Source organism: Triturus cristatus, chromosome 4_2, assembly GCF_964204655.1.
Source record: "Triturus cristatus chromosome 4_2, aTriCri1.1, whole genome shotgun sequence".
Classification (NCBI taxonomy): Eukaryota; Metazoa; Chordata; class Amphibia; order Caudata; family Salamandridae; genus Triturus; species Triturus cristatus.
In genome coordinates, this window is record NC_140586.1 from 989,098,786 (window position 1) to 989,124,182 (window position 25,397).

General features: G+C 43.9%; 1 pseudogene across 1 annotated transcript in view; it reads left to right on the forward strand.

Annotated features, from left to right (window-relative positions):
- The first annotated feature begins 296 nt into the window (after positions 1-296).
- Positions 297-25,397, forward strand: part of LOC146839234 (uncharacterized) — a 35,353-nt pseudogene continuing 10,252 nt past the window's right edge. Inside the window, exon 1 of the transcript XR_014960813.1 lies at positions 297-418. The product of XR_014960813.1 is annotated as an uncharacterized LOC146839234 (transcript). The remainder of the gene's footprint in view (positions 419-25,397) is intronic.

Here is a 25,397-nt window from a genome sequence, read left to right on the forward strand (position 1 = left end):
CCCAGAGAGTACACTTCCGGGTTAAAGGTCACTTTTTGGGGACGGATCATTGAGGGGGGGCAGCAGCATCACCGGAACCAGTTACCGGGGCTGAAAGATGCGAAATGGATCAGGACATTTCCCTCTTTTCCGTTATTCTGAGGGATGAACACGCGTCTCGTGTGTAGCGCCTCGTGTCTGTTGTGTGGTATTAAAGCGCCTCGGTCCGAGCCACAGTCCTGCCCCCGGCGCCTATGGGCAGGCTCAGGGGAGCAGTGTCTCTCTTCGGGGCCTGTGCATAGCGCCCCGAGGCTCAGGGCGGAGTCAGAGGCGCTGTATGGGGTGGAATGAACTCTGGGCTCCTCTCGCCTTAATGAGAATCCTTCACGGAGAGCTCCTGAGAGAAGCACCGAGAGGCCTGTCCAGGGGTGCAGAGGAGGTGAGGCCTGTCCAGGGGTGCAGAGGAGGAGAGGCCTGTCGAGGGGTGCAGAGGAGGAGAGGCCTGTCCAGGGGTGCAGAGGAGGTGAGGCCTGTCCAGGGGGCAGAGGAGGAGCGAGGCCTGTCCAGGGGTGCAGAGGAGGTGAGGCCTGTCCAGGAGGAGCAGAGGAGGTGAGGCCTGTCCAGGGGTGCAGAGGAGGAGAGGCCTGTCCAGGGGTGCAGAGGAGGAGAAGCCTGTCCAGAGGGGTGCAGGTGAGGTGAGGCCTGTCCAGGGGTGTTGAGGAGGAGAGGCCTGTCCAGGGGTGCTGAGGAGGTGAGGCCTGTCCAGGGGTGCGGAGGAGGAGAGGCCTGTCCAGGGGTGCAGAGGAGGAGAGGCCTGTCCAGGGGTGCGGAGGAGGAGAGGCCTGTCCAGGGGTGCTGAGGAGGTGAGGCCTGTCCAGGGGTGCGGAGGAGGAGAGGCCTGTCCAGGGGTGCTGAGGAGGTGAGGCCTGTCCATGGGGTGCTGAGGAGGAGAGGCCTGTCCATGGGGTGCTGAGGAGGAGAGGCCTGTCCATGGGGTGCTGAGGAGGAGAGGCCTGTCCAGGGATGCAGAGGAGGAGAGGCCTGTCCAGGGGTGTAGAGGAGGAGTGGCCTGTCCAGGGGTGCAGAGGAGGAGAGACCTGTCCAGGGGTGCAGAGGAGGTGAGGTCTGTCCTGTCCATGGGGTGCAGAGGAGGTGAGGCCTGTCCTGTCCATGGGGTGCAGAGGAGGGGACCCACATCTGGGCACACTTGGCGTATTTATGAATAAGCGAAATGATGGGTGGAATGTTGGAGTTCATCTCAGGCTCTGGTAATTACTCTGGGACACATCCCAGCCCAACCTTCTTGTTCTTGCCCTCCGTCGCACCTCAGCATGCAGCCAATCAGAGAGTTTTTGCCAACATTACTTCCAGATGTCTGCTCCAGTAGTCACGGCTGTTCTAACTCTAATGATCGGCCTGTCTCTCTGCTCCTGATGTTCACCAGAGTAACTGAGGCCACGGTGAACAAGCAGCTCACCAAATACCTTGAGTCTCACCAACTTCTGCACAAAGTCTATCCAGGGCTCCAACAGAGCTCTCTGCAGAGACCGTGCTGGCTAAAGCCACGTGGCTATTGGAGACATTATGTATGGGGGTGGGGAGGTGGGGGCTCTGATTTGATTAGATCTGTCAGCAGCCTTTGACACCATCTCCCACTCCACTTTACTACAGAGATTGCAGATGGTGGGTCTTAGGGGAAAGTGCCTGTTTGGTTCTTATCCTTTTTGAAAAATCTGACCAAGGGGTGGCATCAGCTAACTTCAGCCCCTCAGACGATCACCACAGGAGCCCCCCAGGGACTTGTTTTGAGCCACAATCTTTTCAATCTTTACGTGGCCCACTTGGCCAGCCTGATCGAGTCATTCGATATCACCTCCACTCGAATATACACAAATCATTACATTAGAATTAAATACAGATAAGATGGCCAGTAATTTCAGGAGCTGCCACCAGGAAGTCGCTGATTGGATGAGCTGAAATCCCTGGCGCTGAACAGTGAAAAAAACGGAAATAGTGGTATTTGGGTCCGAAGCCTCACGGCACAAGGGTGGAGGGCGGTGTCGTTGGGGGATCTGTTCACCCCATTCCATCAGGTCAGCAAACTGGTAGTTTGGGTAGACTCAGATCTGTCCTTCAACGGATACATTAAAATCACCGGCTCTACAGGCTTCTGACTGCTGAAAGTTATCAGAAAAATACTTCTGTTCATCCCTGCTTCATCTAGGAGGGACCTGGCTCTAGCCCTGATCCTATCGAGAAGGGATTTCTGCATCTTTCTATACGTAGGCATATCTCAATATCACCTACATAGGTTGCAGCCGGTACAAACACAGCAGCTGGGCTGGTTCTGGGCTTAAAGAAAACAACGTCGATCTTCAACAAACTGGTCAAATTGCACCGGCTTCCTGTCCTGAAATGATGTCAATATAAAGCACTTTATGTCATAAACGCTCTACAGTCAGGGGGATCATGCTTAAATGTCCTCGCTCTTTGCCTGGTATCAGCTGGCCGAGGGGTGAGATCCCACCGTGCGTTGCTGCGTAAAGTCTCTAAGTTTAAGAAAATCAGAATAGATGGCTGCTCTCTGCCTGTGGTGACTGCGGGTACCTGGAATGGAATGCCCTCCCACCTGCCCTGTGCGACAAGAAAACATGAGGTCTTTCAGGAAACAACTCAAAACCTTTCTGTTCGTGTTCAGGGGATGTGTGATTTTGATACGTATGTGCTCATATTAGCACCAGGGCACTTCTGTCCCGAACTAGCTGTGCAGCGCTATATAAATTGGCTCTCACATCCCGTCATAAGCCATCGATCTCTGGGCAACAGATCGTTGCAGCTATAGACGCCCATGAGGAGGAAAGGCACCGGGATCTGAAGGTCTGGTGTAGAGTTTTACAAAGCTTAGAAACAAATACCAGACGCACATCTGCTAGAGGTGTGTGCCGAGGCATTGGAGGGAGGTGTGTCGGTGCCGTCTATAAGTGACACAATCATATTCGTGCCCCCCAAGCATGGAAAAGACCCTGCTAAGTGTACCTCTTATCGCCCTCTGTCACTGCTTCACTTTGATTGTAAATTCCTGCCTGAGGTGATGCGACTCGGCTATCCCTCCTACTAGAGAAAATAGTCTCCCCGGTACAGTCGGGATTTGTCCCACACAAATCCACAGTGTTTCGTCTACGGAGGGTATACGCAGTGCTGCATCGGGAAAACACACACATGAAGGCGGTGATGCCGATAAGGGGTTTGACTCCCTGGAAAATGATCGAGTTTAGGCGCCTTGGTATGTCAGGGAGTTTGAGATCACGTATGAAGCTGCTGGACACACAGCCTATGGCCTGAGTTTACGTAAATGGGCTCAACTCCAACGCCATTCAGATCGCCTGGGGCACTGAGCTGGGACGCCCTCTGTCACCCGTTCTTTATACCAGGAATGAACCCTTAGGCCTGTGAACTCCAGAAGAGGCGTACCATAACCATACTGGGCTGACACCTTTTAAACACTGAAACCCAGAAGAAAACACATCTTTATAAATTGACAGGTTTATAGTCATTGTGGCCAGGCCTGGAGGTGGGTTGAGAGTTGAGAAGGTCGGATGATGGAACTTCAGAGTTCAGTCAAGTGACCTTTCGGTGCTAACCGAAGTTCGGCAAATCACTGGGTAGCTCTATCTGAGTGGAGCGAGTGTTCTAAATTAGAGGTCTAAAAGTAGGGAGATGGCTCGGTATACAGTACACTATACCATATTAAGGTATAGTCTGCACAGAGCCCAGTGAATCCCCTGAGGTATACAGAGGCTAAAGTAGATAATATTAAAAGCTCTATTTGTGGTAGTGAGGTCGAGCAATAAGGCTTTACCAGAGGGTAGTGTGAAGCATTTATTGTACACACTCAAAGACTGAATCCAGACCAATTGTTTTGTATAAAAAGTTACTGTTTGGTTATGTTATTTGTAGAACCCAAAAAATTCCTCAGTTGCAGGTAGGTAACAGTTTTTAACGGTGTAACACTTTTAAAATTGCAGTAAGAATTTGTTTTGCATGGCGGAAGAAATGCTTTACAGTCATAGGAATACTTTGGTATTTGTCAATCAGAAACAGTAGCACTTAGCAATGTGAAAGATAGTCAGTTGAATGCAATAGATTGAATGTAATGCATTCATATGGGCGGAAAACAGTGCTATGCATTAGCAGGTAAGTACTCGACTTACAATCCCAGTCTTCATGGGTTTGGACCGACACTGGGCAAGGTTCAGTTCCAGGTAGTTACTGCACCACCAGCGGCACTGGGGCGGCCGGGTGCAGAGGTCACTGGGCCCAATGTAAATCAATGGAGACTGGGGGCACCTCGAAGAGGCACGGTTTGCAGGTAAGTACCTGTGGTTTCAAGGCACAGACCCCAGGGGTTAAGATCAGCATGGGGGCCACAAGGCAGCACCAAAGCTACACCACTAGCTGCACAGGGGCGGCCGGATGCACCCAATGCGTTTCAATGGAGGATCTCTGTCGCACAAGGAGGCTGTAGGCTTGGACCAGGAGGCTGGCTGAAGGTGACTATTGGCTGGGCAGGTATGTTGGAGGACTAAGAGAGGTCGAGGCATGGTCAGTTGGGCTCCCTAAGGCCGGAGGGTTGAGGATGCAGGGGTGCCTTTTTGTGTCACGTTTTCGTGGTTGGTGCCGGTCGTGGTCAGGGAATCCCTTCGTGTAAAAGATGCAGGCGACTTTTTGGGTTTCAGGAGAGGTCAGCCACCGATGGAGACAAGGTCAGGATTGCTAGGGAGACTTCACAGGACAGGTGAGACACTCGAACTCGAGCTGTGGGCGTCGGGTGCAGTGTGGGCAGGGGTCGCGGATCCGCCTGGATCTGGAATCCTTGAAGTTAGAGGTTTTCTGGACAGGTCCACTGTCCTCTGGAGATCTGGTCTTTATTGAAGAGTAGAAAATAAAATATCCTCTTGGAATCAAAAGTATCACCAAATAGGCATAACCACCATTCAATCCCCTCTACTTCATCACATCTACACAAGATCCGTTAATTATACATATATACCACCAAGAAAGAAATTCCACATAATAGCTTTAATATAAAAAAATACAACTCATGTGAGTTCCTTTGTTATTTTTATTTTTTTTAATAGGTCTTCATTCAAATTTGTCTTTGTACAGCAAGGTGAGAAACAAAATCAGATCATATATATTCTTCACTGTTCAGCCCCCCCACCACCCTCCCCGCAGTAGATCCAGCCCACATAGTGTCCATTTAACTCTTTACAAAACAATTAGCATACATTAATCTATCCTCTTAGCCTCATTCCTGTTCGCTATTCAAGGGAGACCAATTCACTAGGGGGGCCCGGATAGCTAGCCCTTTGGCTTTCGCCCTGTGACTTCTTCTAGAATAAACAGCTCTTTCCATTCTATGCGTTGCAAGAAATCTTCCAAGCCAGTGTTGTCCAGAGGGAGGAGTGGGGTCCATCCAATGAGTGGCCAGACATGGCCTAAAGACTGTCATGGCAATAAAAAGAAAGGTCTGGCTTTGATGCGAAGATACAGGATGTCCCACCCCCCGTACAATCAATGGAGATGATAAAACAATTTCACAACCCATCATAGTTCTCAGAATATTGCTTACACCCTGCTTCAGAGTATCCAATCCAGGACACTCCGCGAACATATGAATGATATCCGCCGCGTGATAGCTGCACCGGGCACATGTTGATCCTGCTACCCGACCCCATTTAGTAATTGTTGCAGGTGTAATATAAAGATTGAACCATGTTTTGATGCATTGGAGCTAAAGATTAACCGCAATAAATGACGTCTGGGCTAAGTGTAATGCGTCTTCTATTTCTCCCGGTCCCACCTGTAAAAGTCCCTGCCAACGCTCAACATGTTTATTCAGATCATCCAGTGTCAGCTCATTCAGTGTTTGCTATATCCCTCCCAGTGTAGCAGAACCCTTAAGTAATCCCTCAATCAGCTTCACCCCAGAGAAGCCACAGGCACCCCCCATTTTCTTGACTAAAAAACTCTTATTTGTAGATATTTGATGATCTAACCCAAATCGGTCTCTAATCATCTCAAAAAGCACCACATCGCCCCCATTTGTAACATCGCCCACCACCCTCACTCCTTGATCATACCGATACCTCACGTACCGATCATTACAAATGTTTGGGAGATAACTATTCTTAAGTATAAGGGTATAGGCATTTATACGCCCGAGGCCAAGCTTTTTCCGGACTGCGGTCCAAACCTTTTAAGCACAGAATAAAGTTTTAAATTTGACCTTTTTGTAATAATTCAATTCTATATGTCGTAAGAGACAGCCCGAGCCTCATCACCCAGTAACAGCTCATAAACAGATGAGGGCGGCCCAGTCTGTGTAGCCTCCGCCTTTTTATTAAGTAATATCCCTGCCTTATGCAGCACAGAGGCCCAGTGATAAAGCTGAAGATTGGGTACTGCCCATCCCCCTCTTTCTCTTGGTAATGTTAGAAATTTTAGCACTCTCCGAAATCTTGGGTAAAAAAAGCATTTTAATAACGTTGCATCTCTCTACCATCGTAAGTTTGAGTTTTTCTTATCTATTAAATTCTGTTTTAAATTTAAAAAGCAGCGGATTCAAATTATTTCCTGTAATCTTCGCAACGTCTGCCAAAATTTCTACACCTATTAAATTGCACTCTGTACCACACGAGAGTCGTTCATCTGTAGACCTTTGCCAACCACAACCTGGGTTTTAGTTGAATTCAGGCGGTAGCCGGAGATTTTCCCGGAAATATCAGCTTCTTTTTCAATCTCCATCAATGCTGTCATGGGATTCGAAGTAATAATTGCAAGATCATCGGCATATGCCCGTATCTTGGTGCTCCCCCCTCTGCTCTGCACTCCTAGAATCCGATTGTTGTATTCGATCTTCCTAACCAACGGATCTATATATAGTGCGAACAATAAGGGGGAGCACGGGCATCCCTGACGAGTACCCCTGCTGATCAAAACCGGGTCCGACGTCTCTCCCATTATTGATATTCTTGCCACAGGGTCTCTATACATTATTTCAATGGCGGTGATAAAGCCCTCCCCAAACCCTCTGCTCTTTAAGGTTGCTCATAAAAACGTCCAAGAGACCCTATCCAAGGCTTTCTCCGCATCAAGCAGGATGAGCCCGATAGGGTCCCCGGTAATTCCTGCTTCATCAAAAAGAGCGATAACCCTCTGGATATGATCTATTGTACTCCGTCCGGGTACAAACCCATGCTGGGTTGGGGAAACCAATTTCTTAATAATTGTTGTCAGTCGCTTAGCCAGTATTTTAGCGTATACTTTGACGTCGCTATTTATTAAAGTGATGGGATGATAAGACCCCATCTCTTTCACCGGTTTACCTTTTTTTAGGGAAAATAACAATATTAGCTGACCCCCAAGATCCAGGAGCTCCTCTCCCCGCCTGAGCTTCCAGAAACACCCCTTTCATTAGCTCCTGTAGCGGGGAAGCGAAGATTTTGTAGAATTCGCCGGGTATGGCATCCGTACCCACCGCCTTGCCATTTACTAATGATCTAATAGCTTCCTGAATTTCGTCCACCGTTCTAGGTACTTTGAGTGCATCTCTCTCTTCTATTGACAGTCTCTCATACGAAATCCCTGTTAAATACCTCTGTATGGCTTCCCCCCCCACTGGGAAGATCCTCCATATAAAGCTTCTGATAAAACCGCTGAAAAGCAGCTGGAATTTCTAGAGGCTGATTTACTAACCAGAGCCCGGCATCATCTATTTCTAATATCCCCCCCCTGTGTTATTCGTTGTCTAGTCTGAACCGCAAAAAGGTGACCCACTCTCTCATTACATTCGGATATTTTAGATCGCCACGCACATCCTTTCTTTTGAAATGGTTATATTAACTGTCGAAGCCTCCACCTTCTCTCTACTCTAATATGGCAGAAATCTGGCCTAGCAAAGAAGGTGTGGCCTTCCGCCGTGCGTCTTGATTCAGGTCGGGCTTTGTCAAACACTGCCTGTCGTAGGAGGAAATTTCCCCCAAAAATCAGTATAGCTCTGGGTTTTTCCATCCCCCCATTCTGCCCCTGCCTTTTCATGAGTATAAGTGGAAAACGATGTATGCGCTGCTCCTCAGCCTCCCAATCCCAATGTGAGAGTTCGGGAAAACCACCCTTCAATCAACAGGCGCAGAACAAAACCTCAAATGTCCTCACCCTCCGCATTTTTCGGGATGCCAAGAAGTCTCAAATTGTTACGGCTCTGGCGGTTTTCAAAATCTTCTAACTTCCACATCACGTCCAACATCCGTGTTTCATTTGACGTGGCTTGTCGGGCTGAGTTTTCTGTTTCAGCCTCTAGAGCAACCACCCGTTCTTCAAGAGCCGTAGTTCTCTCAGCGATCTCGGTGCATGATTTATTTACTTTTCTAATGGCCCCTTGGAGCTTCTTTCTAGCAAGGAGAGCCCGTTTATGTTTTTGTCTTGCTTCCCCCTGCATCTGTTTTAGAGTTAAATATATCAAGCTCGTCGAAGGGGAAGATGCTACCTCCGTTGAAGGGTTGTCAGATTGGGTTTTGAGGCCTTTTGCAAGGTCTGCATCATCAGTTAAAAACTGAGTAGTCGAGTATTCCCATTTTAGCTGGCTGGAGCAACTATTATCTGAACCTGATTGCCCGGCTTCCCGTTTTTCCCCGCTATGAGTTCTCCCTCTTCTCTTGGTTAGTGAGGGCAGGTGTTTTTTAGTGCTAGGATTAGAGAGGGCACTATCCGACTCCGTGCCGGAATTATCCAATTCTGAGGTCTCCCCTTCACTTGGATTGGATAGTTCAAAATCCTCATTTAGGGAGAAGAATTTTTCTCCGCATTCGGGGGTCCCCCCAGCCTTCCCCAGAATACCAGTAAACTTGGGGTCTTTTATTTTTATTGAGCTGCCAACCATCATTAGCTCCCCGCTGTGTTGATTGTCCACTGTTATAGGAGTTGTCGCTTCAAGTGCCCCACTACCCTCCTGCACAGGATCATAAACCCCCCATACAGCTAAACTGGTACTCACAATGTCCACTGGGAGATCAGTGTTCTCCTCAGTCAGTGCTGTCAGAGTCCCACCATTCAAAACAAACGTGTTTCCTTTATCCACATTAGTCGCTTTCTCCTTTGATTTCCCTTGGCCAGCGAACATCCCAGGAATTACCCTGTGCTGTCTCACGGGTTCCGCCTCTTCCCCCGGACGCTGTCCTTTTTTTGGGATTTTGCCTGCCTCCAACTCCTTGCTGCCAGGTAGAGGAGTAGCATTCCCAGCCTTTCTCCCGACCGGAGTCTTCCGCAAAGCCATTCTCCGCTCGGTCCAGCGGATTTTTCGGTGGCTTAGGAGGCATCCCGCTCCGTGAAGAACGCGCTCGCAGCCACCAGCTCCACCAACGGAACAGTGATTTCAGCGCGGCTTAGAGCAGCACTGGCAGATGAGTAGAACTCCTTGTTTCGGCCGTTGGCCTCTTTCTGTGCACGCGCCCACCACTGTCTGTATTCAGGGGGATAATCACTCGTAAAGTCTTGGGTTTGAATCCTTAAATCATAATAGAGCCATGGAGCAGTGATAAGTGGCTTCGGCAGCGTTCACGCAGCCGCCATCTTACCTGTCTCCAACTTAATAAATTACACAATTTAGCATTAATATAAAAAATTCAACTCATGTGAGTTCCTTTGTACGTAAAAAGGAAATTATATATGTGACTCCCTATAAACAGTTCTAATATTAATACCCCTAGTACAAAATACAATTTGGCGCACTAAAACACTTTGGATCAAAATTTACATTTCTGTTACTTATACTGATCCAAGAATTAACATCAAGCCTTAGCCCTGGTGAAAATTAATTAGTTCATCACAGTTTCTCTTCGTAATTGGATACAGTCAAATCCCAGAGTCGACGCATTTCAGTAGATTCTAATCCATATTCCCCACCTTCTTCAGAACAGTACTAATTGGAAATTTTTAGGATAACAGAAAAAACAAAGATACAAAACTTTCTTAAAAACATTAACATCAGATGTGCCTTTATGTCTCATCTCTACTTGGTGGCATTCAGTACATCCCTTCTCAAGGTGCCTTCACCACATGCCGTGTCCACTCTCAGATATTAACAAGACGCCCCCAGATTTGGGCACATCCCTCCATTATGGGATCACATCTCCAGTTGTCTATGCTCCTCCTCCAGTCACTGTATATCAGAAAGCACAGAATTATCTGCAGTAATGATGCTCTCGCTCTCATTCACCCTCTAATATTCCCTTAAATTAGCGATGCGCGGGTATTTATTGAAATATAAGGATAATGGGACAGGAGGACAAACCCTTAAAGCCCCACAATAATCCAATCCCAATCTTCACTGCTATTAAGGCCACGTCTTATTGTATCAAAGTGTCATACCACGCTCGCTTCAATGCACAGGAGCAGAATGTCGCAAGTTCCCAATGCCTCACCAGTGTTTATCAGCAACCCGCAAGCTGTACAATAGGTACATCTCAGATTGGATTCTGGAGTGCCCTTAAAAGTCCCTAGTATATGGTATACTATGTACCCAGGGCATAGGTACCCCAGAGGCCTACCAGGGGCTTCAGCATGTATTGTGCCACCCCTGGGAAGCCTTCCAAAATGACACCACAGGTCTGCTACTGCAGCCTGGGTAAGGTGGTGCATGCACCCCTTACTGTGATATAGGTTACCTGTATCACTACACATACACACACATATAAACCTATAAGGCACTCCTATGGCAGGCCTTATCAATCCTGAAGGCAGAGTGCTTGGTTTTTATGTGAGAGGGTGCCAAGCATGAGCAGAGCCCCTCTGCAGCGTTCGGAGTCAACCCTCGATGCTGTTTGTGATGCAGAAAGTCTAACCGGCTGCTCTACCTATCTATTTATATTAACGCTATTACGTCATAAAATGAATAAATCACTCAGGCTAGACCGGGTACCAACACAAGAGGATGAATGACTCAATTATTGCGACAACATTTTATATGTATTTGTCTGATATTCAAAGACAACAAATCAGTACCAAAATCAATTTTTGTTGCATATAAAAATATATACAAAATCGACACTGGCCCTTAGAAATGACACTTTCCATGGACAACCTGACATACCACATACGTACAAGTGGACATTCAAAAATTCCCATTCATACCGTAAACCCACACTACGCATTCATCACTAGTATTTCTGTCTGGGTCAAAAAAAAGTCCCAAAACATGTGCAAAGACAGAACTAATCTCTCTAATGGCAATAATCTAATTAATCATATCCAGACCACGATTAGATGGATTGAGTTTCAAAGCAATTTTAATATATCTTGATGAAACTGATTAATGAACATAGGCTGAGTCAGCACAAATGGGTTTTACAAAGAGAAAGAGACACGCCGACACGTGTTTCGGTGTTATCACCCCCTATTCGGGGTATCACGTTCTTCAGGGCATTCGTTTCAGGAGTCCAAGGGGCCTGTTGGAGAATAGGAAAACATAAAATGTGGAATGACTCATTTTGTAAGGCAACTTTAAATGTATAACATCCTGTAATATACAACACAGTTGTTCTCATCCATCTGATTACAGAGCAAAGATGGTGGAGCCTGAGGAAATCAAAAATGAACCATGATGAGCTGGCTAAACCATAAGTTCTGCACCCATGTAATACCTGAGCAGTAACATCAGATAAAGACAACAACAAATAACGAATAAAAAACTAAATAACACAATATGAAAGAAAGAATAAGAAAAGAGAAAGAAAAATCAGGGCAACATTAATAGGTACGGCCTAAACAACTGAAATACGTTTTCGGTTGGGTCAAAATGCCAGTCGTAAATCCTTCAAGGACGAGACATGATCTAAGCCGTCACTCCCTTATTTACTTGCCTGATAGAAGTTGGAAAAGCAGCGAAGATGGATATGTCCGCGTGGTCGGAAGAACCTGAAGTAATCGACCCAGAATGTCTACGATATAAACAACGATCGATAATCATTCGAGGATTGAAGGAGGCATAGCTTTCAAATGACACCAAGTTTAAAGACATGAGTTGTCAGATAGTTTATTGACCTGAAAACTGAGAATGAAACGGATAATGTTATCTCTCGCAGTTGGTGAATTCAAATAGTCACAGGCGGTCTTCAAAGCGGAGCATCGAGCACCAGAGGGTGTCAGAGGCCCGAAGTGAAGACAGGAAAATCAATCAGTAAAGGAACACTGAATAGCGATCAGTCCCCCAGGTGAAACGCTATCATGTGGCTAAAGACATGACAACAGGTGTCCCGGAAGTGTGCTAAATATAAGGAGGCTGATAAGCTATGCTGATGAAAACAAGGAGACAAAAACAAGCACTTTTCTAATCATTGGAGTCTAATGGCGCATCTTAAGACACAGATGCTCCCCTCTATAGAACATGGGAAACTCAAGGGCAGGACCAAAGATGGATTCAATCAAGTTAAAGTAACCTCAACATGTGATAGGTGGCCTGCTAACCAAGCACTTTAAATTGAATGGCCCCCATAATGCTACGATATAAGAAACGAGCATAAACTGAATGGGCCCCCATAATGCTACGATATAAGAAATAAGCATAAACTGAATGGGCCCCATAATGCGACGATATAAGAAACAAGCATAAACTGAATGGGCCCCCATAATGCGACGATATAAGAAACGAGCATAAACTGAATGGGCCCCCATAATGCAACGATATAAGAAACGAGCATAAACTGAATGGGCCCCCATAATGCTACGATATAAGAAACGAGCATAAACTGAATGGGCCCCCATAATGTTACGATATAAGAAACGAGCATAAACTGAATGGGCCCCCATAATGCGACGATATAAGAAACGAGCATAAACTGAATGGGCCCCATAATGCTACGATATAAGAAACGAGCATAAACTGAATGGGCCCCCATAATGCGACGATATAAGAAACGAGCATAAACTGAATGGGCCCCCATAATGCTAGGATATAAGAAACAAGCATAAACTGAATGTGCCCCCATAATGCTACGATATAAGAAACAAGCATAAACTGAATGAGCCCCCATAATGCTACGATATAAGAAACGAGCATAAACTGAATGGGCCCCCATAATGCGACGATATAAGAAACGAGCATAAACTGAATGAGCCCCATAATGCTACGATATAAGAAACGAGCATAAACTGAATGGGCCCCCATAATGCGACGATATAAGAAACAAGCATAAACTGAATGGGCCCCCATAATGCGACGATATAAGAAACGAGCATAAACTGAATGGGCCCCCATAATGCTACAATATAAGAAACGAGCATAAACTGAATGGGCCCCATAATGCTAGGATATAAGAAACACGCATAAACTGAATGGGCCCCCATAATGCGACGATATAAGAAACGAGCATAAACTGAATGAGCCCCATAATGCTACGATATAAGAAACAAGCATAAACTGAATGGGCCCCCATAATGCGACGATATAAGAAACAAGCATAAACTGAATGGGCCCCATAATGCTACAATATAAGAAACGAGCATAAACTGAATGGGCCCCATAATGCTAGGATATAAGAAACACGCATAAACTGAATGGGCCCCCATAATGCGACGATAAAAGAAACAAACATAAACTGAATGAGCCCCCATAATGCGACGATATAAGAAACGAGCATAAACTGAATGGGCCCCATAATGCTACGATATAAGAAACGAGCATAAACTGAATGGGCCCCCATAATGCTACGATATAAGAAACTAGCATAAACTGAATGGGCCCCCATAATGCGACGATATAAGAAACGAGCATAAACTGAATGGGCCCCCATAATGCTACGATATAAGAAACGAGCATAAACTGAATGGGCCCCCATAATGCGACGATATAAGAAACGAGCATAAACTGAATGGGCCCCCATAATGCTACAATATAAGAAACAAGCATAAACTGAATGGGCCCCATAATGCTACGATATAAGAAACGAGCATAAACTGAATGGGCCCCCATAATGCGACGATATAAGAAACGAGCATAAACTGAATGGGCCCCCATAATGCGACGATATAAGAAACAAGCATAAACTGAATGAGCCCCCATAATGCTACGATATAAGAAACGAGCATAAGCTGAATGAGCCCCAATAATGCTACGACATAAGAAACGAGCATGAACTGAATGGGCCCCCATAATGCGACGATATAAGAAACGAGCATAAACTGAATGGGCCCCCATAATGCGACGATATAAGAAACGAGCATAAACTGAATGAGCCCCATAATGCTACGATATAAGAAACGAGCATAAACTGAATGGACCCCCATAATGCTACAATATAAGAAACAAGCATAAACTGAATGGGCCCCCATAATGCGACGATAAAAGAAACGAACATAAACTGAATGAGCCCCCATAATGCGACGATATAAGAAACAAGCATAAACTGAATGGCCCCATAATGCGACGATATAAGAAACGAGCATGAACTGAATGGGCCCCCATAATGCTACGATATAAGAAACGAGCATGAACTGAATGGGCCCCCATAATGCTACGATATAAGAAACACGCATAAACTGAATGGGCCCCCATAATGCTACGATATAAGAAACGAGCATAAACTGAATGGGCCCCCATAATGCTACGATATAAGAAACGAGCATAAGCTGAATGGGCCCCCATAATGCTACGATATAAGAAACGAGCATAAACTGAATGGGCCCCCAAAATGCTACGATATAAGAAACGAGCATGAACTGAATGGGCCCCCATAATGCTAGGATATAAGAAACAAGCATAAACTGAATGGGCCCCATAATGCGACGATATAAGAATCGAGCATGAACTGAATGGGCCCCCATAATGCGACGATATAAGAAACGAGCATAAACTGAATGGGCCTCCATAATGCTACGACATAAGAAACGAGCATGAACTGAATGGGCCCCCATAATGCTACGACATAAGAAACCAGCATAAACTGAATGGGCCCCCATAATGCGACGATATAAGAAACGAGCATAAACTGAATGGGCCCCCATAATGCGGCGATATAAGAAACGAGCATAAACTGACTGGCCCCATAATGCTACGATATAAGAAACGAGCATAAACTGAATGGGCCCCCATAATGCTACGATATAAGAAACAAGCATAAACTGAATGAGCCCCCATAATGCGACGATATAAGAAACGAGCTTGAACTGAATGGGCCCCCATAATGCTACGGTATACGAAACGAGCATAAACTGACTGGGCCCCCATAATGCTACGATATAAGAAACGAGCATATACTGAATGAGCCCCCATAATGCTACGACATAAGAAACGAGCATGAACTGAATGGCCCCCAAAATGCTACGATATAAGAAACGAGCATAAACTGAATGGCCCCCATAATGCTACGATATAAGAAACGAGCATAAACTGAATGGGCCCCCATAATGCTACGATATAAGAAACCAGCATAAACTGAATGGGCCCCCATAATGCTACGATATAAGAAACACGCATAAACTGAATGGGCCCCCATAATGCGACGATATAAGAAACGAACATAAACTGAATGGGCCCCCATAATACTACGATATAAGAAATTAGCATAAACTGAATGGGCCCCCATAATGCTAGGATATAAGAAACAAGCATAAACTGAATGGCCCCATAATGCTACGATATAAGAAACGAGCATAAACTGAATGGGCCCCCATAATGCGACGATATAAGAAACGAGCTTAAACTGAATGGGCCCCCATAATGCTACAATATAAGAAACAAGCATAAACTGAATGGGCCCCATAATGCGAGGATATAAGAAACGAGCATAAACTGAATGGGCCCCCATAATGCGACGATATAAGAAACGAGCATAAACTGAATGGGCCCCATAATGCTAGGATATAAGAAACGAGCATAAACTGAATGGGCCCCCATAATGCTACGATATAACAAACCAGCATAAACTGAATGGGCCCCCATAATGCTACGATATAAGAAACGAGCATGAACTGAATGGGCCCCATAATGCTACGATATAAGAAACACGCATAAACTGAATGGGCCCCATAATGCTACGATATAAGAAACGAGCATAAACTGAATGGGCCCCCATAATGCGACGATATAAGAAACGAGCATAAACTGAATGGGCCCCATAATGCGACGATATAAGAAACGAGCTTAAACTGAATGGGCCCCCATAATGCTACAATATAAGAAACGAGCATAAACTGAATGGGCCCCATAATGCTACGATATAAGAAACAAGCATAGGCAGCTACCTGTGATTCACGGCATCGGTCGCTGTGAGAACAAAGCAATGTTCCCGAAGTTATTTTAGAACCACGCGTTTCATGTAGAAATTCAAAAATACTGGGAAACGTAATGAAGACAAGGAATAGGTTAAAATAATTACAAACAAAATGGACAAAGCTTATAGAGGCCATACTGCAAAACACGAGCCTCACTTGGTACCTTCAAGAAGAAGTCAGTCTCGTCGGATGCTCCGTTCGATGGAGATGCCGGGGTCTGGATTCAACCTCAAGCTCCTGAGATCAGAAAGGAGATGAAAGGAAGCTGCGGGCTTTCAAAAATAAGGCTCGGGCGTATGGATATACTCGAATTAAGATAGCTTACCGGGGGCCAGCAGCGTGGAGATTCAAAGGGGCACCCCCTGATAGGGCCATCCACAAACGCCACCGGAGAAAGAAACCAGAGGGGTGTGAGGTATGGAGGGGGTATAAAAGGCCTATCCGGGGGGGGGGGGGAGCTGAGACCGGCGAAAAGCATCAGAGGGGTGTAAGGTATGGAGGGGGGTATAAAAGGGTAACTAGACATAATATCGAAAAAATAATATCGAAGTAAAAATATAGAATGGACAAAATATCGAAAGGACATAATATAGTGGTTAAAAATATCGAATTGAAGGTAAGTAATCTCGATTGTCAAAATATCGAAGTATAAATTATAAGCATTCAAATACATCGAATTTTTAATAATATCGAATTTTTTTAAGTGTTTATTATGTTATTATATGTGTTAAAAGTGTATATTATTTTTATAATCAGTTCAGTTGCATTCCTGGCAGGGCAGCCTCCTCGTAACCCCCGCGCAACAACACAAACACGGACCACCTTCTTTAGTGCAAGGAATTTATTCGCTCAACTGCTTGATGTCGCCATATTTTTATAATGTATGTTTAATTTTTTTTATGTAATGAATTTTATGTTATTTAATAATTGCGTAATTTAATTCCGTAGCGGGTTGTGGGTTTATAGGGGAATAGGGTGGGAAGTAATTTAATTATAGTAAATTAAATATTAATTTTTAGGAATTGTTAATTATTTTTAATTTAAATTTGCGTTTTAGTTCTGTAGCGGGTTGTGGGTTTATAGGGGAATAGGGTGGGAAGTAATTTAATTGTAATTATGTAAATATTTTTTTTAATTGATTTCTACTTTATTGTTAATTAATTTTTAATTGGCAATTATTTTTTATTAACTTGTAAATAATTTTTATTAATTGATTCATTGATAAATATGTTAATTTTATTAATTTATTTTCTGTACCGGGTTGAGTGTTTATAGGGAAATAGGTTGGGAAGTAATTTAATTGAAATTAATTACATATTAACATTATTTTTGTGTATTGATAGTTAATTTACTGTTATTCATTATTAATTGGTATATTTATTATTAATTGATTTTTGGTATTGAAAATTAATTAGTTGTTAATTATGAATAGTTCATGTTTAATCATTAATATTTATTTGTATTTATAATTAATTATAAAATAATATGTAATTGGAAATTCATTTTAATTCATATTTTATTGGAATTTATATTTAATTTATTTTTATTAATATATTAAATCATTATTTTCCCTACTGTTGCACTCACTGGAGTGGGAATAGTAACGTTTACCCCTACGCTATACAACGCTTTCCCTACTGTTGCACTCACTGGAGTGGGAATAGTAACTTTTACCCCTACGCTATCCAACGCTTTCCCTACTGTTGCACTCACTGGAGTGGGAATAGTAACTTTTACCCCTACCCTATCCAGCACTTTTCCTACTGTTGCACTCTCTGTAGTGGGAATAGTAATTTTTACCCCTACGCTATCGAACGCATTGCCTACTGTGGCACTCTCTGGAGTGGAAATAGTAATTTTTACCCCTACCCTATCCAGCACTTTCCCTACTGTTGCACTCTCTGTAGTGGGAATAGTAATTTTTACCCCTACGCTATCGAACGCATTCCCTACTGTTGCACTCACTGGAGTGGGAATAGTAATTTCTACCCCTACGCTATCCAACACTTTCCCTACTGTTGCACTCTCTGGAGTGAAAATAGTAAATGTTACCCCTACCCTATCCAACGCTTTCCCTACTGTTGCACTCTCTGGAGTGGGAATAGTAATTTTTACTCCTACGCTATCCAACGCTTTCCCTACCGTTGCACTCTCTGGAGTGGGAATAGTAATTTTTACCCTCCCGCTATCCAACGCTTTCTCTACTGTTGCACTCTCTGGAGTGGGAATAGTAATGTTTACCCCTACGCTATCCAACACTTTCCCTACTGTTGCACTCACTGGAGTGGGAATAGTAATTTTTACCCCTACGCTATCCAACGCTTTCCCTACTGTTGCACTCACTGGAGTGGGAATAGTAATTTTTACCCCTACGCTATCCAACGCTTTCCCTACTGTTGCACTCTCTGGAGTGGGAATAGTAATTGTTACCCCTACACTATCCAACGCTTTCCCTACTGTTGCACTCTCTGGAGTGGGAATAGTAATTTTTACCCCTACGCTATCCAACGCTTTCCCTACTGTTGCACTCTCTGGAGTGGGAATAGTAATTCTTACCCTCCCGCTATCCAACGCTTTCCCTACTGTTGCACTCCCTGGAGTGGGAAGATTAATTTTTACCCCTACGCTATCCAACGCTTTCCCTACTGTTGCACTCTCTGGAGTGGGGATAGTAATTTTTACCCCTATGCTATCCAACACTTTCCCTACTGTTGCACTCTCTGAAGTGGGAATAATAAATGTTACCCTCCCGCTATCCAACGCTTTCCCTACTGTTGCACTCTCCCGCTATCCTACGGTGAAAAAATTGAATATTTTTTTTTAATGTTACATTAATATGTATATATGTATTAAAAAATAAAAATGTGTGTTTATTTTTTTAAACTTACATTAATTATTTATTAATTTTAAGGTTATTAAAGTATTTTTAAGTATGTTTTAGTTAATTATATTTATTAATTTATTAATTTTAAATTACTTTTAAGACATTTTAAAAAAATCGATATTTTGACTAACTATATTTTTAGCAACGATCTTTTTGATTCAATATTTTTGTACTTACCTGTTTGAAGATAGGAATTCGATATTTCTGTATTCGATATTTTGACCTCGATATTTTGTCAGGTCGATATTTTCAGCATCGATATTCTGTCAGTGATCCGTATAAAAGGCCTATCCAGGGGAAGCTGAGACTGGCGAAAAACACCACAGGCGTGTAAGGTATGGAGGGGGGTATAAAAGGCCTATCTGGGGGGGGGGGGTCTCAAGACACTTCAAAAGACAGGAGTCCAAAAACGCTCCAATTCGGGTCATACGCAAACGGGTGTGAAAGGAAGCAAGGGACAGGCACAACCATGTGGCTATATATGTAAATATAATAAAATATCCTATCTAAGTGGAATGAAAATAGGAATGCGGCCCAATTGGAAAATGATAGAAAACGGAACCGGAAAAGTGCATCGGAACAGTGGCCAAGGCTTGAAGAAGCCCCGGAGAGAAAGGGGACCTAAATCGCTGGGAGCGAAAACAAACACATTAACCTAGGAGAGATAAAAGATAGCTATCAATTTGGTTAAAAAAAGAGACCAAATGGGAAAAAGTAACAGAACAGACACTGTCCAAATGAAAGGGATCAGTGAAATAAGGCAATGATAGAGGGTAAAACCGAAACAGGTAGATAAATAAGATATCAGAAAATATTCTCCGGTTTCCGCTCCAGGGGTTAGATGCCTAAGAAGGCTCTAGAAGAGAGAACATGTATCATGGGAAGCAGGAACCGAGGGGCTACAAATGTTACATTATGGCATTTTCCCATTGAAGGGATTCATTCAAGCCATTATTTTTGGAGTCCAAGAGGAAAATACAAACCCTTCCCGTTTTCTTCGGATGTTCTTGGTGTCCAAGCCCCTTTGAGTGCAAATTTTTTCCAGTATGGTCCAACGCAAATCATTTTCATTGTGGTTTGCCTCCTTCCAATGAGGCACCAGTGGGGCTGATAGATTCCCCCGCCTGATGTTGGACTTGTGCTCCCCTATGCGGATTCTGCATTCCCTGGCAGTTTCTCCAACATAGGGAAATTCACAGGGGCACAAGATGACATAGACACAGTTAGATGTTCTACAATTTGTCATTTCACACAACTCAATTGTCCGATTGCGGATTTTAATGCTTTCGCTCACGATGGCATTGGGGCATGCATGGCATGTCCCACATTTGTGGTGCCCACAAACTGGTTGATTTCCAGTGATGAATCTTTGTACAAAGCTGTTTGATTCCAGAAGTTTACCCTGACCAGCAAATTCCTAAGGTTCTTATTTCGCCTAAATGCAAAAAGCAGTTTGGGAATCCTGGGTGTTTGATCATCAAGATGTAATAGGTGCCACTGGGAGTTGACTATTTGACGAATCTTATGGTCAATAGAAGAATGTTTGGTGGCACAGACAATTTGTTCAGTTTGCTTTTTCGCCTTAGGGACGAATAGGGTATCTCGGTGGTAATATCGTGCCATTTGAATGATTTATTAATTTCTTTGGATACCGTCTCTCTTTTAATTTCTTCTTTAAGTTATCTGCATGTTTATAAAAATCTTTAAGTGATGTGCAGTTCCTCTTCAATCCGCAGAACTGTCCAAAAGAGATGTTATCCTTTTGTGTTTTAGGAAGATAGCTACTATAAGGTAGGAGGGTATTCTTATCTGTATGTTTTGTGAACAATTCAACTTGCAAGCACCCCTCTGTTGTTTTTATAGTGATATCCAAGAAATCTACACTTTCGTTGCTAACATTAGCTGGGAATTTGAAGTTCTGATCTCCCATATTCAGGCAGAACAGAAAGTCATCTAACAATTCCCTGGATCCTTTCCAAATGAAGAAGAGGTCATCGATAAAACAATGCCAGTTTCTAATGTTTTCAAAGAAGGGAGAAACGTCAATATAAATGTGCTTTTCCTCAAAGGCCCCACATGAATGCAGGCCAGACTGGAAGCACACGCGGCTCCCATAGTAGTCCCTCTGAGTTATAAATATAGATCTTCTTCAGACAAAAAGATATTGTTCAAAAGCACCATGGAGACACACATCACAATAAAATCCTAGATACCTCCCTGGATGTCTGACTGTTCTAAGGTCTTCTTGATGACATTGGTAGTGTCTCTTTGAGGTATGTTTGTATATAGTGCCTCGATATCGAGGGTCATCATATATTCTAATCCTTCTACTTGGGTTGTCATATGGGCTGAATCGCTTATATACGATTGTTGATTTTGAACCAACGGTTTGAGAAAGACGTCCGCATATTTACTCAAGGGTTCTAATAGTGAGTCTGTAGATGACCCTATGGGCCTCAGCGGTGGCTCCCTTATATTTTTATGAATTTTAGGGAGCCCATAAAAGGTTGTAATTTTTGGAATTTTGTTCTTCAAAAACTGATACTCCTCTGTGCTTATCCACTCTTCCTCCTTCGCCTTTTCTAAAAGATTGGACACTTCCGTGATCCAGCTAGCAGTACGTATCAAACGACTATTAGTTTGCTATGTGAGGATAGCAATGTTCGATAAATTGTCCCATTCTGTTAGATTCCCGCATGCATATGAATTACCAGATGTGGTGTGTACACGACATTACCAAGCACTGATTTGTCAGTGAATGGGAACACGGCGAGCTGTCGTGCACACATGAAATGCTGCCTTTTCCCTTCCATTTATCCAACAACAACTATGCCAAAACTGACTACTCCTTTATAATTTAATTCATTTGTGGCCTTTTTAACCAATAAAGATGGTCACCATTTAATTTCAATTTGTTTGATATAAAAAAGTCACCCTCTTAAATGTTGTACACAAAGAAACATACAAAAATTGGATCAAACACAGTAATATTACTTTACGCACCCACCAATAAAAAATCAAAACACTACAGTGGATACAAAAAGGAAATCACAAACACAATTGGCAAATCATGTAAAACAAGAATAACATTACAAAAAATACAATAAACAATGGCAGTTCTTATTTTTCAAAAGTCCAGAACCGGAGCAAACAGAGATTAACAAAGATGATCAAAAACACAATAGTTTAACTTGCAAACTTATTGCTCTGTATGTAAATGGACAATGCACCTCTAGAAAAACATAACTTCTGAAGCCAATTTACTAGTTTAAGTAGAAGTAAATGACTCTTAATCGTTCCCTGGTACACAGTATTACTCCCTCAGATGAAAAACATTATTTTGAAAACAAAGTAGGTGCACAAATGATGGTCAACGCGTTTCGAACCAACTGCATCATCTTTTCAGGGGTTCTCCTCAGGACAAAGAACTGATATCCACTCTATAACAAAACACAAAAAATTACACAACATTCATGCATCAATATCAAACAGCTTAAATAGAATGGGGGTTCTCTTAGCTTATCACCCAAAAAACACCTTTACCTCATTTGATTTGTTATGTTATGTTAAATGGGACTTGTAAAGCGCTCGTGCACCGGTTGGTTTCTTGGCGCTGAGTACTAGGGGGATTTCCGACCCGGAAGCAGTTCAGAATTGTATATCTACTGATCTGGCATTCAACCATTCAATAAACAAATTTAAGATATGATCTTGTCCATCTCAAATGCAAAAAATGTCATCAATAAACCGAAACCATTTTTGGATATGATGTGCAAATGGATTGTTGTCATAGATAAACTTCTCCTCAAATTTGGCCATGAATAACGTGGCCAGCTCTGGGGCAAAGGGACATCCCATCGCTGTCCCTTTGATTTCCTCTCCATGGGCAGCTCGCTGGTGTGACAGTGTCTCCATGAAAACACATTGAGATGTCTACCCCAGTAGTCATGGCGGAAGGTCGAGTAGTCGCGGTGGAAGGATCTCCTTCTTGGGTCTGAGGTGCTGGTGTTATCACAGGAGTGCAACAATGGTAGAGTCAGCAGTGGTTGTCTGCATCTTCCCCTCTGCGGTAACCAAATCAGCTTTTTTTATTTAACAGTTGACACTGGCAAGTGAGACACAACCTCTACACAGATTTGCTCAGGCAGGGAGACTGGGGGATCCTGTGCACTTCACAGGACTTCTCGGCACTCAGCCACATTTCCTCTGTTCCTTCTGGGCCGTTCCTTACAACGGGCTCTGCTGCTGGTCCTCCTCAAAAGGCAGGCAGACTTCTGCCGGACAAGGCTCTCTCCTCTTCCCTCGTATCATACAGGCAGCTCACAGGGTCACTGCCCAGGGAAATAGTTTCATCCCAGAAGACTTGCAGAAACCAGGCAATGTGCCCTCGCCTATGGGGGAGTCACTATCAGTGATACTTATCTTGAAACAGAAGCTCTTCATATCGGGCAGTAAAGCAACTTGAGTTACAACAAAGCCAATATGTGAATGGAACTTTACTCAATGCCCTGTAGGCATTGCGGCCACCCTCTGACAGGTAAAATGGCCTGTTCGGCTGATGACCTCTAAGAACATGGCACGCTGCCACCACCACTCACTGCAGACGGCAAGGGACAAAGACGTAGTCTTTGCTTCACCAACAGTGTGCTTTTAGTGTCCGTCTACGTCCCCAGAGGCAGGCTCTGGGTCTTAGGGTCAATTTTGGGCCTAGTCATGCAGTGCGCACGCAGTATCTTCTGCCTGCTGATGCCAAAATAAAGTCAGGATACCAGAGTCACTTGCAGTTCTGTCTCTCAAGGCAAGGGTGCATGGGCTTTGGCTAAGGTGAGGGATAGGGTGACCAAGCAGGGCTCAGACAGTCTTGTTGTCTTTCCCTAAAACAATTGGCCTCTGATATTTACATTTATTTATTTTAGCCTTCATCTGTAAAATCACAATATACGGCAGCAGAACTTTCAGCTGGATGAGGGTTGTGCCAATCAGGTCAGAGTGGGAGGAATTTTAATATAATATACACATCTAAAATGAAGAGTAAATGCAAGTTAAACTATTCTGTATGAAGTGGTCAATTGCTTAGTGTTATAATTTCTGATGTCTTCGTCTCAAACTGGAGGGTCGCTAATTTGAATCCTGGTTGGTGCACTACAGAATAGTGACTTGTATATTTATAGTGCTATGACGTTCGTGCCTGTGAGAGACAGCACTTTGAGTAACAAAGCCAATAGTATAAAGAAAGAATTACATAAGGTATAAAATACGCGACACAAATTATAGGATAGGCTGTAGAGAGTATAAGATCAGTCGCGCATAATTTGCAAAAAGAGTATGTGTAAATGCTTACCGTGCTATCAGATGTTACATTTTTAGAAACTGCAATCATACTGTAGCTAGTGTTAACCTTTTCTTAAGGTTTCCATGAAAATACTGCATTCCAGAAGTACTGGTAACACCCTCACAGTAATCTTAAAAAGAATTAGTCTTTGTCACCGGGATTCTTCAGGTTTGTCAAGCCCTCGGATGGTCTGCTCCATTGTCCGCACTCATCTAGTGCAGCTCGGTGATGCCTGCACAACTAGAACAGCCTGGCAGGGCGCACACATCTCAGCTATAAAAATCCTGCTTGGTGCTGGGTGACAGGAGCTGCGGGGCAGCAAGGATCCTGTAGTGAGTGTCCACATGCCATTTTGTGGATCATGTTCGCAACTCAACCAAACCATATCAGCATGCTACGATTCTTTGCCGCCACCACACACGCAAACTGACCCAGTAGTTACAAATTAGCCATAGCGGCTGCGGGCCGTTGCTTACATTGATGGTCCCACCCAGGTCTCTGGCCCTCTGGACAGCTATCTAAACAGAGGACATGCCCTTTTGAGAAGCTGGTAACCCCAGTGCTTCTTCGAACAGTTCTTTTATCGTGGCGCTCCATTTTAAACGACCAACTCTCACCCCAATGGCCTCCTCAACATGGTGCGATGTGTGGGTGACATTCGTTTCGCGAAGTCCTGAAGTGTGCATAATGCATAAGACTGAAACCCATCGAACTATATCTTCCAGGATCAACTACGAGAAGAACAAATGCAGAATTCAAATGTTTTGATAGATCAATGTCATAGTCACAGTTTGATGCGCTGTAGTCGTTCACCGTATTAGCAGGTCTTTCGTAATTAGGCCTTCCTACCCGGAGACGGCTGTTATGTGGTCCCTA